Source organism: Scyliorhinus canicula, chromosome 3 (genome assembly GCF_902713615.1).
Source record: "Scyliorhinus canicula chromosome 3, sScyCan1.1, whole genome shotgun sequence".
In the NCBI taxonomy this organism is placed as follows: domain Eukaryota; kingdom Metazoa; phylum Chordata; class Chondrichthyes; order Carcharhiniformes; family Scyliorhinidae; genus Scyliorhinus; species Scyliorhinus canicula.
The window spans coordinates 169280408-169295416 of NC_052148.1; the positions used below are offsets into that span (position 1 = coordinate 169280408).

General features: G+C 46.4%; 1 protein-coding gene across 1 annotated transcript in view; it reads left to right on the forward strand.

The window, feature by feature from the left end:
• LOC119963108 (lysosome membrane protein 2-like) overlaps positions 1-15009 on the forward strand; it is a 117083-nt gene that overhangs the window by 85125 nt on the left and 16949 nt on the right. The gene's annotated exons all lie outside the window — the stretch shown is intronic.

A 15009-nucleotide genomic window follows, 5' to 3' on the forward strand; every position in this document is an offset into this window, starting at 1 on the left:
ACGCTGTTCTTACAAACACCGTTAGCCTTGTACGTATTCAGGCCTGTACTGCTTTTTGTTTTGTCAAAAAGTTGCAATTTAATTTGAAAGCTGTTCATGATTTTCTAATAATCTTTATGTCACAAGTAGGCTCACATTAAAACTACAATGAAGTTACTGTGAAAAACCCCTAGTCGCCACACTCCGGCGCCTGTTCGGGTACAGAGAATTCAGAATGTCCAATTCACCTAATGTCTTTTGGGACTTCTGGGGGGGAAACCGGAGCACCTGGAGGAAACCTACGCAGACATGGGGCGAACGTGAAGACGCCGCACAGTTACCCTGGAGCTGTGAAGCAACAGTGCTAACCACTATGCTGCCATTCTGCCCCGTGTTATAACGGTTCAGAAGCCAGTAAATTGATTTTCATTTATTACCATAATTTTAAAATCTCAAACTGAAGGGAGAGGTCAGAATTTCATGTAGTTTTTTATTATCAGCTGGGTTTTGAAGTTTTTCTCTAATTTGATCACAATATCGGAAAATAGGATTTCATTTTGAGCCCATTTTCTTTCGACTTCATTTTTCTGACTGCAATACGGTAACTTATTCAATAGATTTGGGTGGTCTGACTCCTTTGCCTTTTAATCTGCAACTGATTGCTGTCACTGAATGCATAACCGTTATATTCGTCTCCATTCTAAACTGACGGGCTGCACCATGGTACAAGGTCCTCTGCCTGTTCCATCCATCTCAGTACCTGCTACCCATTCCCACTCGCTGCTACACCTTGACGAATATCTTTCCCTGATTGCCCAAAATTATTGTCCACCCTGGATGGATTTTCAACTATTTATAATAAAATTATATTCATTCTTAGCCTACTCGAGAGGCTAGAACTGGACAACAAGAGGATTGAAAGTTTGGAAATCTCCCAAAAGGTTGTTGAAAGTAGGTGAATTGAAAATTTCAAAATTATGATTGATAGATTTTGGTTCGGCAAGGATATGAAGTAATCCAGTGCTATGGCGGATAGATAGAGATAAGATACATATGCGCCATGGTCCACTTGAATGATAGAGCAGTCTCCAAGAGCTGAATGGCCTACGCCTGTTCCTATGTAGTTGGTCAATGGGTGCGAAGATGTGTGTTTGAAATAAATAATTTATTTTGAATAAGGGAAGATACAGGAATTACCGAGATATGGGGTGGAGGGGTGAAGGTGGACAGTATAGAGGAGTATTTCTGAAGCAATTGAAGGCAATCCCATTGAAAGTGGAGGGTGGATGCAAAGTAGGATGATCAGGAGAGTGGAGGGAATACACAAGAATGTAGAGTCAGAGGGGCTCCTAGAAAAAAGGAGGGACCAGACTAGTGTTAGTTGTAATTTAGAGAATGCATTTTGAATTTAACGCTGAAAGGCAAGTAGAAGATGTGGCACCTGTCAAACCTCCACCATAGAAGGACAGTGGCACCAAGTAAGTTGTCGGAACCTCATTGCTTCCAGCTACCCCCAAAGTGTCTCATAAATCTGGCTTGGAATTGTATCAATGCCCCCCTCATCATCATTGTCTTAACTTGTTGTATTCCTCCTTTGGACACCTTTTTGTTCATTTAGTTCCTAAGCTTTTTTTCCATTTCCCTCACTGCTACCTCCTCCTCCATAGACTTCCCTATATCTCCCCTCCAACCTTTACTAAAGTTTGCTTTATCCAAAACCAAGTTTTTCAAAACTCCAGGTATTGCTTCCTTTGCATCCCGCTGTCCAAGAAAAAAATTATTCCGAGTGCTGCCCATATCCAACCTTGCATTTATTCACAAGCTTTTGGAAGGGTCTCGAGGCATGGAGTGGCGAGCAAGTGACTCGGAGTCTTGACACAATAATGCCACGCTTCTCAAAGCTTTGTGGATCTAACAGAGAGTAGATAGAGGGGAATACGTAGATATAGTGTATTTACAATTCCAAAAGGCATTTTGACAAGGTGCCACATAAAAGACTGGTGTAGACACTACTGTAAAAATGGAAATTCATACTTAACTGAATTAAGACCACAATACAGGTTGCAGACACGAGAGGTAAACCCCACCAAGTGGGATTTACCATTGTATGCACAACTGCTTTGTTAGCCATTGTATGAATGAATGCTTTGTGTTGGCAGAACTACATTCCAAATTTTTCCTGTGCTTTTATTTAAAAAAAAGAAAGAAAAAAAAGTTTTGAAAAATATTTTATTTATTTATATATTAACACAATGGACAGAAACACAACACCAAATGAGCCAACATGGCTGTACATACCCAGTTCAACAACAATGTGCCTCCTTTTTAAACCCACCCCCAATGTAGACAGCTTAGCTTTTCCCAAAGAAGTCGATAAATGGTTGTCACCTCTGGGCAAACTCCTCTATCAGGGAGGCAAAGGCCACGACATCGGCCTCTCGTGCCCCCTGGACTCCTAGGTATTCTGACACACCAAAAATCGCCACTTCTGGACTTGGGACCAACTTCACCTTCATGACCTCCGCCATAATGTCAGCAAACCCCTGCTAGAATCCTCCCAACCTTTTGACTTGCCCAGAACATGTCGAAATGATTTGCGGGCCCAACCACGCACACCTATTCTCCACCACTTCAAAAAACCCTGCTCATCCAGGCCACCGTCGTGTGCGCCCTGTGAACCACCTTAAATTGTATCGAGCTAAGCATGGCACACAACGAGGGCACAACTCGCCTCGGGCATGCTCCCACAGCCCCGCCTCCAATTCCCAACTCTTCCTCCCACTTGCGCTTCACCTCCCCAATCTGGACTCCCTCCCAGTCCACCAGTTCCTTATGATTGGCTGACACCTTCCACTCTCCTACCCTTGTTCTTGACACTATCTTATCCTGTAACTCCTGAGGTGGCAGGTGAGGAAAGGACAATAACTGCCTCCAAACGAAGTCCCTCACCTGCAAATACTGGAACCCATTCCTGACGGGCCGCTCCAATTCCTCCTCCAACTCTTCCAAGCATAGGGCAGCACGGTGGCCTAGTGGTTAGCACAACCGCCTCACGGCGCTGAGGTCCCAGGTTCGATCCCGGCTCTGGGTCACTGTCCGTGTGGAGTTTTCACATTCTCCCCGTGTCTGCATGGGTTTCGCCCCCACAACCCAAAAATGTGCAGAGTAGGTGGATTGGCCACGCTAAATTGCCCCTTAATAGAAAAAATAATTGGGTAATCTAAATTTAAAAAAAAAAAATTTTTTTTAAACTCTTCCAAGCATGGAAAGCTGCCGTCGATGAACAAGTCCCCAAATCGCTCATCCTCGCCTGCTGCCAACCCCAAACCCCCACCCATCCAGCCCCCCTGCAACAAACCGATGATTGCCACATATTGACGCCCAAACTGAGGCCCCCTCCAGCCCCAGGTGCCGCCGCCAATGTCCCCATACCCCAAGGGCTGTGGCCACCACCGGGCTTGTGGAGTACCTGGCCAGTGAGAATGGCAGAGGTGCCAGTGCCCCAAACCCCTGTCTTTACATGCGGCTGCCTCCATCCATTGTTTTTAAAATTAAGTGAAATCTATCCTGCGATGCATTCCCACTGTGATTTCTTTTTCTTGAACAAGTTGATGGCACCTAATAATTTCTCACTTGCAGCAACAAAGGAGGTTTGAAGGAATCAAAGCCACACAGTATGTATCAAAAGTGTTGTTGAGTACCAGGTCTTATTGCTTTACTAAAAGAAAAAACACAAAATGAAATAGTTTTTTAAAAATGGTATTCGTTTGAAAATCAAACATGACCTGCGAACACATTCATTACAATGGAATAAACTTCCATCCCCTCTAGATTTAGACATGTTACTGTTAACTGCCTGAAGGGTGTTATTGAAGTTTTGTGGAGTAAAGCATATTTAATTATCAGCTGAAGGGGATTGTGATGGGGCTTTGTAAATGATTCTGCAGATCTTTCTGCAAGTCTGGATGATTGAAATGTGTCTGAGACCAGGGTAATTAGTCAAAGAATTATACTCCACAGATACATGGGTGGCACTGTGGTTAGCACTGCTGCCTCACAGTGCCAGGGACCCGGGTTCAATTCTTGCCTTGGGTGATGGCCATTCCAGCCTGTGTGGTGTCTGCACTTTCTCCTCGTGCCTGCGTGGGTTTCCTCCGGGTGCTCCGGTTTCATCCCATAGTCCAAAGATGTGCAAGTTAGGTGGATTGGCCATGATCAATTGCCCTTAGTGTCCAATGGTTAGGTGGGGTTATGGGGATTGGGCAGGGGAAGTGGGCCCAGTAGAACGCTTTTTTCAGAGGTCGGTGCAGACTTGATGGGTCAGATGTCGTCCTCCTGCGCTGTCGGGACTCTATGACTCTAATATCTGCAACTCCTAGTCATCCTGAAGTGAATGAAGTTAATATAAAAAATTGGACGTATTGGCAGGTTTATGTAACACTGGCAGCTGTTCATCCTCGTGGTAACTAGGTGGGATGGAACTTCAAAATCTCATTTCAGACATTTAACAGTGAGCATTCAATGCAGATTTTGTATATAACTATATATTCAGCTCTTGTATTCAGATATTGCCTTGTGCACTGTGATATTTCTGCTTCATTTAAGGATCTGGGACCGTTTTCAGTCAGTAGCTGATTTTCATGATCAAGAATTAAAATATGGGGTGCAATTCAACAGAAACGGTTCTAAGTTTGATTTTGGGGGCATTTGGCAAGGTGATTCTCAACAGCGGCATTGGCGAGATAGTGACCCGTATTCAACAGCACTTAGTGCCAAAAATAAGCCCACACGAGACTCTCGTCATTACTGACTGTCTTGACGCCTGATTTGCCAGATTCGCATCCTCAGCGTCTCGCTGCTTTTAAATGCTCCCTTGCGGCTTACTCCGTCCACACAAGCATGACTGCGCGCAGACTTGTTCCTCGCTTTGGGAATGCCGACTGGCCAGGCTTCTCAACAACGTCGAAGCAAAATGGGATATTCTGTTCTGCCAAGGGGATGGGAGGACCAGCAACATGGTCAGCAATGTCGTCTGGGACTTAGTGGCGGTGTCAGTGTGGGCAGCGTGATCAGGAGGACCAGCGTTCAATGTAGGAAGAAGGCCAATGACCTCCGCCGAGTTGCAAGGACAAATTGTTGCAAGGATAAATTACCACCTCTCTCCTGGCATCAGTTCCGCTTGCCACTCCTCAAATTCCCTACCCCCATCCTCAATATCACAGGCTGACACCTTGCTCCCTCCCTACACCGATCTTCATGCTTGCTCCTCAGCGCCCACTGGTACCCGCCCTTCATGTCCGGACAAGTGTGGTGCCCACACTTGCTATCTGCCATCAACCCCCCCCCCCCCCGCCCCCCTCTCCAAAAACACATCACTGAGCGACTCTCAATGCCCTCTCTTTGTCCCCACAAGAGACGATAGCCCATAATGAACAGGAAAAGGCCAAGGCAGAGAGGTGATGTGGGGGGGGGGGGTTGGCCTGTGCTGCAGAGGTAAGGATCCACTGCCCCTTCACCCAGATGACCTGTCTCAAGTGAGTATTTCCTGTGAGACAAAATGATCATTTCCTCTCACTGACCACATTTCCATTGGATGAAAATGACAATTCATTATTAAAACATGTAACACATGATACAGTAAAACCTCTGTCACGTTAAATTTCACAGTGGGCCTGCCTCCACCCTCACCCACAGTAGCCCTCTGCTCCACCTGCACCCCCGGGCCCAAGTGGTCCAAGATCAAAAGCCCCCGATGCAGACCCCGTTCAGAGGATGGGTGTGAGCGCACCGTCAGCAGAAAGGCAGGAGACAGACACTTGCAGAAGCTGGGAAGCATGAGTTATCCTCGCTCTCCTGCCTTGTATATTGACCCGCTGACAGTGCCGACACAGGCCCATCACCCTGGAGTGATGTACATACACCCTTGGAGGGTAGAACAGGGTGGTCAGGGAGCAGGTGGGAGATTGATGGGGAGTGGGGAATGGGGAGGGGAAGGAGGGAAATTGGGGTGTGGGGCAGGGTTTGAGCTGATGGACATATCCTGGTCTTGTGTGAATCTGGTGTGGATGAGGTCTTCCCGGGTCCGACGGGCGAGTTGGAACCTTGCTGCTGCCCATCTTCCTGCTCCTCCTGCAGTTCCTCCCTGGGCTCATCCTCCACCCTCTGGTCCGCCACCGCCTCAGACGAGATTCGTCAAAGGGAGTGAAATTGAATTTCAGCATTGAAGGCGCAGCAAGGCTGAGTTCTGGAAGTGTTGATGGGATAGACAGGCTACAACTTGCCCCTGTGATGAGTCTCCATAATATTTAAAGATGGCTTGAAGACCTCACAAACGCAAAGCCCGTCACTCTACCCCCCCCCCCCCCCCCCCCGGCCCAGGGGTGATCCATGACCTACAATACTTCAGTTCCCCTCCCTCCCGACGAAGCCCAACCCCTATTGAAGGGTTCTCCTCTTCCCCTTTTTCCCCACTCCCGAGCACTGGGGCAGCAGCTCCGATGTCTGGTAAATGGAAATGGCTACTCTCCTCACATCCCCTCCATAACCATCACACAAGCTTCACGCTTTTAAAAAGCACTAAATGACACCAACGTGATTTCTCGCTGGCGAATGAGATTCAAATGAATGCAAATGAGGGCTTTAGCCATCTGTGGGTGAAATCCGGAACACGCTATTGGGAGCGGGTCAGGGCAATTGCAAACTGGTTTGTGCCTGCCGTGAATCTTGATTTTGGCCTTTCCGCTATTTATCTGGCGTGCCGCGATCAGCGCCAGGCGCAATGCAGTGGTTGAATTGCGCCAGTGTTTTTTGATAACTGGTACGGATGCCCGAACAGACATCTTAAGTTTATGTTTTCATGGCTGACCTGGGTGTACATCATTAAAACTTTTCCTGGTTTGATTGTGTTTTCCTTGCATGTGTACCCAAGCTGCTGATACCAACAGATCCTGCTGTTTCAATATCCGATTGATCTGCCGGCGAGGGCTTAACAGCAACCCCATGCAAACATTCAGTCACTTAACATTGGAATACGACAAATGAGTAAATAGGAAATACAAACACAAACAGGCTGTCACTGGGCTCTGGGGCTATATATTTCCCAACAGTAGGTCAGACAGCATTGTTCCAAATGCACAAAATGTGCTAATAGTAACAATTATAATCGTGCAAAAAAAGTAGAAAACATTTTTAAAATCGTTGTTTCGGATGGAGGTCACTTTACATACGTCAACCTCAAGGGCGCCTCGCTGTACAAATGCAGTCTTTTCATGAGCAGAGGCAGAAGGGGTTTTTGGGGGGGGGGGGGGGGGGGTGGCACTGCCGAACTTTAGGAACTACTACCGGGCAGCAAATATAGCCAGATTTGGGAGTGGGTGGAGGTGGCATCATGTGAGGGCACAAGTTGGGGAGCATTGGTTTGGCTCCTCTGCCATTCTTGCCGGCCTGGTACGCCACAAACCTGGCGGTAGCGGCAGCCTTGAGAGTTTGGGGGCAGTGGCGGAAGCATATGGGAATAGAGGGAGCAGGGGGCTTCAATTTGTGGTAATCACCGGTTTGTCCCAGGGAGCAAGAATGGGGGTATTGGAGTTGGCAGAGAGCAGGGATTGAGAGGCTGCGGGATCTGTTTATTGATGGGAGCTTTCCTTGCTTGGAGGATCTGGAATAAGAGTTTGAATTGCCGTTAGGGAATGGGTTTCGATATCTGCAGATAAGGGATTTTGTGCGAAGGCAGGTTCCGACCTTTCCGCTTCTACCGCTGCAGGGGACAATGGACAAGGTAGTTTCTAAAACTTGGATTGGGGAGGGGAAGGCATTGGAAATCTAATGGAGTGGGTGGAAACCCAGATAAGTGGGATAAAACGGAAATGGGAAGATGAGTTGGGAAAGGAGTTAAGAGGTGGGTCTGTGGGATGATGCTCAGAGTAGAGTCAACACATCCGCATCATGTGCCAGGCTCAGCCTGATACAATTCAAGGTGGTTCACCAGGCACACATTTTTTTTTTTATAAATTTAGATTACCCAATTATTTTTTCCAATTAAGGGGCAATTTAGCGTGGCCAATCCACCTACCCTGCACATCTTTGGGTTGTGGGGGCGAAACCCACGCAGACACGGGGAGAATGTGCAAACTCCACACGGACAGTGACCCAGAGCCGGGATCGAACCTGGGACCTCAGCGCCGTGAGGCAGCTGTGCTAACCACAAGGCCACCCTGCTGCCCTCACCAGGCACACATGACGGTGGCTCGGATGAGCAGGTTTTTTGGGGTAGAGGACAGGTGTGTGGGAGGGCCCCCAAATCATGTCCACATGTGTTGGGCTTTTCTGAAGCTCTGGGGATTGTGGCAGGGATTTGCAGATATCATGTCCACAGTGCTAAAAAACGAGGATCCAGATGAGTATCGGAAGATTCGGGAGTCCAAGGGGTGAGAGATGCTGACGTTTTGGCCTTTACCTCCTTGGTAGCCCGGAGATGGATATTACTAGCGTGGAGGGATTCAAAGCCCCAAAATCGGGGGTATGTGTTAGCGATATGGCCGAGTTTCTCAGACTTAAGAAAATTAAGTTCGCCCTGACTGAATTAATGTTAGGGTTCGTTCGGAGGGGACAGCCGTTTATCGACTTCTTCGGAGAAAACTAAACTGTGTCAGCAGATTCAAAGGGGGCGGGGGTTCGGGAGAAAGGGGGGGGGGGTGAGGGGAAGTTATGCGATTTTCTGTCTAGATTAGGTGGGAACAGTGGGAGATAGAGGGGTGTGTTAGGCACTGAACTATGTTTGTATTTGTATCTTTTATTGTTATAAAACCATGCCTTAATGAAATGTTTATTTTTTAAAAAGCGTGGTCTTTTCAATTCGCATACTCTGCATTCTTTTACACTTGAACCAGCTTGTCCAACCATTTCACCTCGGTGAGGTGGGTGCATTTCAAACCTTTTCTTACTCAAGGAGCTGATGATGTTTGGTGCAGCCTGATGTGTTATGTACTCTGGGATAACACAGGCTGCAACTGGATGCAGCTTTAACCAAAAGATACTCCAGACCTTAAAGTTAGTTCAATCTGATTTGTTGAACCAGTAGCACAGTTCGCACAGTTCTCTGAGTTCGACTCTCTGCTAACCTAAGTGTGGTTACTCTGTCTGACTGAACCAGACTAGCTCTTAGCCACGTGCTGGAGGTGTGATACTGTACATATACCCTGACTCACTCTGTAGATGTTCATCAGTGGAAAGAGGTGGAGTGTGAGTGCCTCGTGCCTTTTATAGTGAGATACCACCCCTGAGTGTCCTGCCTGCTCATTGGTCATGTCCTGTTCTCTTTGTTCATTAGCTGCCTGTCTGTATATCATTATCTGCATGTCTACATATCATGACACAACCTATACACATTATTTTAAGAAAAAAGAGTATGTAAAGTAACAACTTGCTGAGAAGAATAAAAGTAAGAAATAATGATGAGTATTATTGCGTTATTGTTTGTGTGGCTGGCTCACTCCCAGTCTCGAGCTCCTCACTCATTGATCCTCACCCATGTGAGAATGGATGGGTGCGCATGCTGGTTTATGTGGGTGAAGGTGACTTGAGAACCCTGAGGCTGGGAGCGAGCCAGATTTGTGGGCGCCCTTCCCCTACGTGCACTCGTCTCTATCTCTTCCCCACCCCACCCCACCACCCGCATCTCTGGCTCTCTTCCCCCTGGCACTCTCCTAATTTTTTTCTATGTTGGTTGTGAGATAAATATTGGCCAGGTTTTTGGAGGTTTTGAATGTGTTGCTGCTCTTGGAATAGTACCCTTGGATCTTTTACATCCAACTGAGGGGGAAAACAGGATCTTGGTTTAATGTCACATCTGAAAGACGGTGGGTGGCTTCTCCATTGCCCGAAATCGTGATCGGGTGGAAAATAGATGCCTGTGCTGGTTTGACACCGGTTGCGATTCTCCGCCCCCTCCAAACAGGCGTCATGTTGCTAAGTGTGCTTTACACTTAGTTTGCTCGGTTTAATCACCTTTGCTCTAGAGTCGCCAGGTATCTTTATGATACCACCATGAGGTTCAAGTTCAAGTGCTGATCAATAACTCAATACACCAGTTAGTAAGGTTCAAATCAAAACACATTTATTATATACACAGTCAATCGCTACTCATGAATAAAATACTACTCACTAGACTATCACTAACACTAACAGGCCAATACTTAGCTTTGGAAAAGGAACCCACTTGGTCAGGGGAACAATTGGCGCCTCGTTCGATCCTGAGTCTGCAGGCTTCCAGCTGGTATGGACTAAGGGTTAGGAGCGCCTATCTCGTAGCGTGCATTCACTGGACACTTACTTGTTGGTGCAGCTGCTAGGCAAGTCTCTCCGAGTTGAAAGTCACGGTCAAGAGTTCTTGGAGAGCTGCCAAGAAGCTGTTAGGCCGGTCTCTCCTCGCTGAGAGCCAAGTGCCAAGAAGAACGAATTGAACTTGGGGACTCTACTTTATAGTCCCCAGGGGCCTTGTGCCCTTTTGGGCGGACCCCGTACCTGGTTCCAAGTGATTGGACTGAGTTCTGATCACTTTGATCAATTTCTCCAATACTGGAGCTGTTCCCTGATCGCTGGGCGGTTCCTAAATGTCCGTTGGCCTCCCTTTGTTTTGGCTCCCGCTGGCGCTGAGGAGCCTGGCTTGGCGCCGATGATCTTAACTGTTTCAATTGTTCCCGGGGATCGCTCATCAATATGTAGATGGTCGTCAGTTTCAGTGCTGTCTGGGTTTCTGCAAGTTCTAATATACAGGAGACTTTGCACCTCCTTGTTTTTCGGTCCTTGGCTGAATTTCCCTGCATTCTTAGCGAATCTCCATTTTAAAGTCGGGAAGTGGCCAACCCAGGTGGCTACAGTCGCCATGACGTGCGCAGTCGCAAGGCTGATGGCGCCTCATTGGCCGGTCCATCCATGATGCTCCGCCCCCGATGGGCTGCGTTCCCGATGGCGCGGCACACGTGTGGTCTCAGCCAGCGTGCCGGCTATGGACTGTGTCTAGCGCCACCACACTCGGCCGGAATCCGTACCACTGGCCGGGGAGGCGTGGAGGTGGGCGGTGGCCAGGGGGTGGGCTCTGCGGCCGCGGATGGCTGGTTAGGTTTCGCGCACGTACAGTGCGACCGGTGCAGGTAGTCAGCCGTGTGAATGCGCGGCTCGGGGCCTGGCCATTTTAGCCGCAATCCGCGGGAGCTCCACGTGGCACCGGTAGCCCCTCACGAGTTTGTGACAATTTACCCGTCGTGGACGGCCTGCAGAGTCTCCATTCAAGCCGGCATTTAATTCTCTGCAGAAACGGAGAATTCCGCCCAATGCCTCCCAACAGTGCAGCACACCATGAATAGTGCACAGGAGTGTTACCATAGATTTTTTTTTGTACTCAAACCCTGGAATGGTACTTTTACAGCCTTCTGACTCAGAAGCTAGAATACTACAAACTGAACCATGGCTGGCACCCATAGTTCCTGCCCCTCCCTTTCAAAAATTCCATCATTATCTCCCCCCTCAAAGAGCCCACTGGAACAACTGTTTCCTTGCAAACCACCACCCTATCTGCAAACTCACTTCCCCCTCAAGCCATTGAGAATGCCATAATTTCCCATATCTTTGGCAATTTCTCCTGCAATTCCATATTGGAATCTGTGCATGTTATTCCACCCTGACACAGCAATGAAATTGAAATAAAAGTCACATGATATAAACTAGTGAGGTGGTAAATTAGCACTCATCGCTGAGTCGAAAGGTTATGCGTTCAAGGACTTGAGCACAAAACTCTAGGCTGATACTGTGTAGTGTCTCGTACTCTTGACTACTCGCTGTTGCTACCTGTGAATTTAGCTGTCCAGAGACTAAGCTTTGGAATTCCCCACCACAACCTCCTCATCTCTCTATCAAAGATCTCCCGTAAAGGGTGCCACTTTGACTGAGCTTTGAATCACCCCTCCAGATGTCTCCTTGCTTGGCTTGATATCAGCTTTTGTTGGATTGCACTTTCAGGGTGGTGTTGTCTCACATTGAAGGAGTTTTTTTATGGCAGTGATTTAGTTGTGTAATTGTCATTGTTATGTAACTCACTGTAAGCGATGACCCAATTCCACAGTGCAGGGCAATGGCCGGCAGTTGATTGGACTGAAGTAAGTTTTATAAAGGGCTGTGTCATTGGCAAATATTGTTAAAAGGCAACGTGGAAACATATGTCCGTCTCTGCAACGCTGATTAAAACTCTCATGACCCCCCCCCCCCAAGTGCTTTTTCAAATACCATCGAACAGTTTTTTTCAGAAACAAATATGCAGAAGCATAATTCTGTCAACTAATAATGTTTGACTAATGTCAGCATGCATTCTTTAGTGAAAATGATGGAAGTAACCGAAATACGGTTAGCATTTTCACTGGTGCCTTGAATTAATTATTTTATTTAAATGCACTGCACCAGAAATTTAATTCGCAGCATACTGTAAGTCCCACTGCATACTCAATGATGTGGATTGATAATTTCAATCCCAAATTAACGATAGCTGGTTTAAAGGCGACCGATGAAGCCCTTCAACGGCAATGGGTTAATCTCCGTGATCTAATTGGGTTTGTATGTTTTTAAGCTTGTATACAATGAAGTTGAAATAACATAAATTTCTGCAAATGTGTTGTCACGAAAAATATCATTTTAAACACTTCCACTTTGATTGTCACATAATTTATTTTACTCAATTTATGTTCCCTGACCTTTTCTCCCCCTCCTATATCTCCTCGCTTACCATAACCTTCTAAACATTTCTTTCTATATTGTGTACCTTGTGCGTCCTTGTTTCCATTGAAATGCTACCTAGAGAGCCAGTTCTTTGTGTGAAGACAACAAAGTGACAATGTCAACCTGTTCCACTCTTTTATGCGTTTTAAAAACCTGGCCGAGGATAGCACCTGATTCGTGACCCAGATCGAGCACATGTTCTTACAAGTAAGCCGAGCGAACATAGAACATACAGTGCAGAAGGAGGCCATTCGGCCCATCGAGTCTGAACCAACCCACTTAAGCCCTCACTTCCACCCTATACCCGTAACCCAATAACCCCTCCTAACCTTTTTGGTCACTAATGGCAATTTATATGTTAGGGATCAGAGCTAAATTTCTCCTCTGCTCTTCTCTCCAGTGCATGTTTGGAGGCACAAATCTTAAAATTGCTGACCTGAACGATGCAAAGAAGTTAATTGTTTCCCTGAAATGTACATTTTAAAATATAATCTTATGCATGTGGTGGGTCTCATCCTTAATTTAAGGCAGATGTTTAGAAAATACCGGGATCTTGGGGCATAGTGGTTGGCACTGGGACTACGGCGCTGAGGTCCCGGGTTCGAATCCCGGCCCTGGGCCACTGTTCGAGTGGAGTTTGCACATTCTCCCCGTGTCTGCATGGGATTCACCCACAACCCAAATGTGTGCAGGGTAGGTGAATTGGACACGCTAAATTGCCCCTTAATTGGAACAAAAAGAATTGTTTTTTTTTAATACCGGGATCTCCAGCAGGGCATGGGCTACCTTCCAGTAAAAATATTTGAAATGAGGCTTGCCTCCCCTGCCCAACCCCCAAAAAAACAAGTTCTAAAATTAATATTAAGATTAAACCAAAATACACACTTGCATTCTATGTGAAGTGATTTCCTCTTTAAAATTAAAAGAAAAATGATGTTGAATTGTGCTAGTTTGACAACTCGTTGCATCTTTTTTCTGTATAGTGAATGTCGGCACTAACAGTGGTGAGCAGCTTGGGGGCCTATGGGTTTGGAGTGCTGACCACAATACACTTTGTTGACTGTTTCCCCATGTACAGTTACCATATTCCACTGATTTCTGTCCATGTAATCTTTTTCCTACTGGTATGAATGAAGTGATGTGTGCGTAATGCAAGGGCAAGTGAAGTGAAATGCATGCTGATTGTGCACAACATTGACTATGAGAGACATGTGCTCCCTCTGTATCCAAAGTGTAAATATTTATTTTATTTTTTACCGCTTGAAGTTGATGGCATTTCTATTAATGTATAAACGATTATGTATTTTCTATTACTCCTTGCGCAATATTGAGCACGTATTAAATGTGTTCAATCTTATTCACCGGGTCAGGTTAATGAACAAGTCCGATTTCACTCTTGAGGCCCACTGAGATGAAGGAGGCCACTCGTATGGCCCACTCACTAGCTTAGTTTTCCAATCATTGCACTAACATATAGTTTTGTTGTTGATTATATGCAATCACCCACCATCAAACATGGTCTAATATGAAAGTGTATGCTGTAATTCAAGATAAAATGTATTAGTGGAGAGGGACATGTGACCTTGTACAATGTTGGCCCAGAGACAAGTCCAGGTGACGTGGTTGTCATTAGGACAGAGTCCCAGGTCGAAACACATTGCAAGTAAAGTGCAAGTTTTTTTAACACCTTGCTGCTTGCAGGTTCACAGAGTTTACGGCAGTTAGACCAAGAGTTCTGGTGTAGAAGACTCGCAACAAATGTCAAGCAGAAGAAAATAACTGCTTTTGGGTAACGCACCAAGCAGAGGATTTGAGGAAACCAGGATTGTGATATGTTGGAAATTGTTGAACGGGTGGCACGGTGGTGCAGTAATTGGCACTGCTGCCTTATGGTGCCGAGGACCCTGGTTTGATTCTGACCACTGTCCATGGATCATGTCTGTGTGTCACTCCCACAACCCAAAGATGTGCAGTGTAGGTGGATTGGCCATACTAAATTGTCCCTTAATTGGTAAAAATAATGAATTGGGTACTGTAAAATTATATTTTTTTTAAAAGTAAAGATCATGGAAACACCAAAGGATACCTTGCAATAGACATTCATTTGTTATGCGCAAAGGGTTGTGTGAAGGGATACTGGAGGATTCACCCTAGCGAAGAAGAGAAAAGAGATCATGTTAGAGCGAGGAGGAGCTTTGGACTTTAGTGGAAAGTCTACATTTTTGCAGAGTGTTGTAATCTATAAATCCAGTGTAGGGATTATGG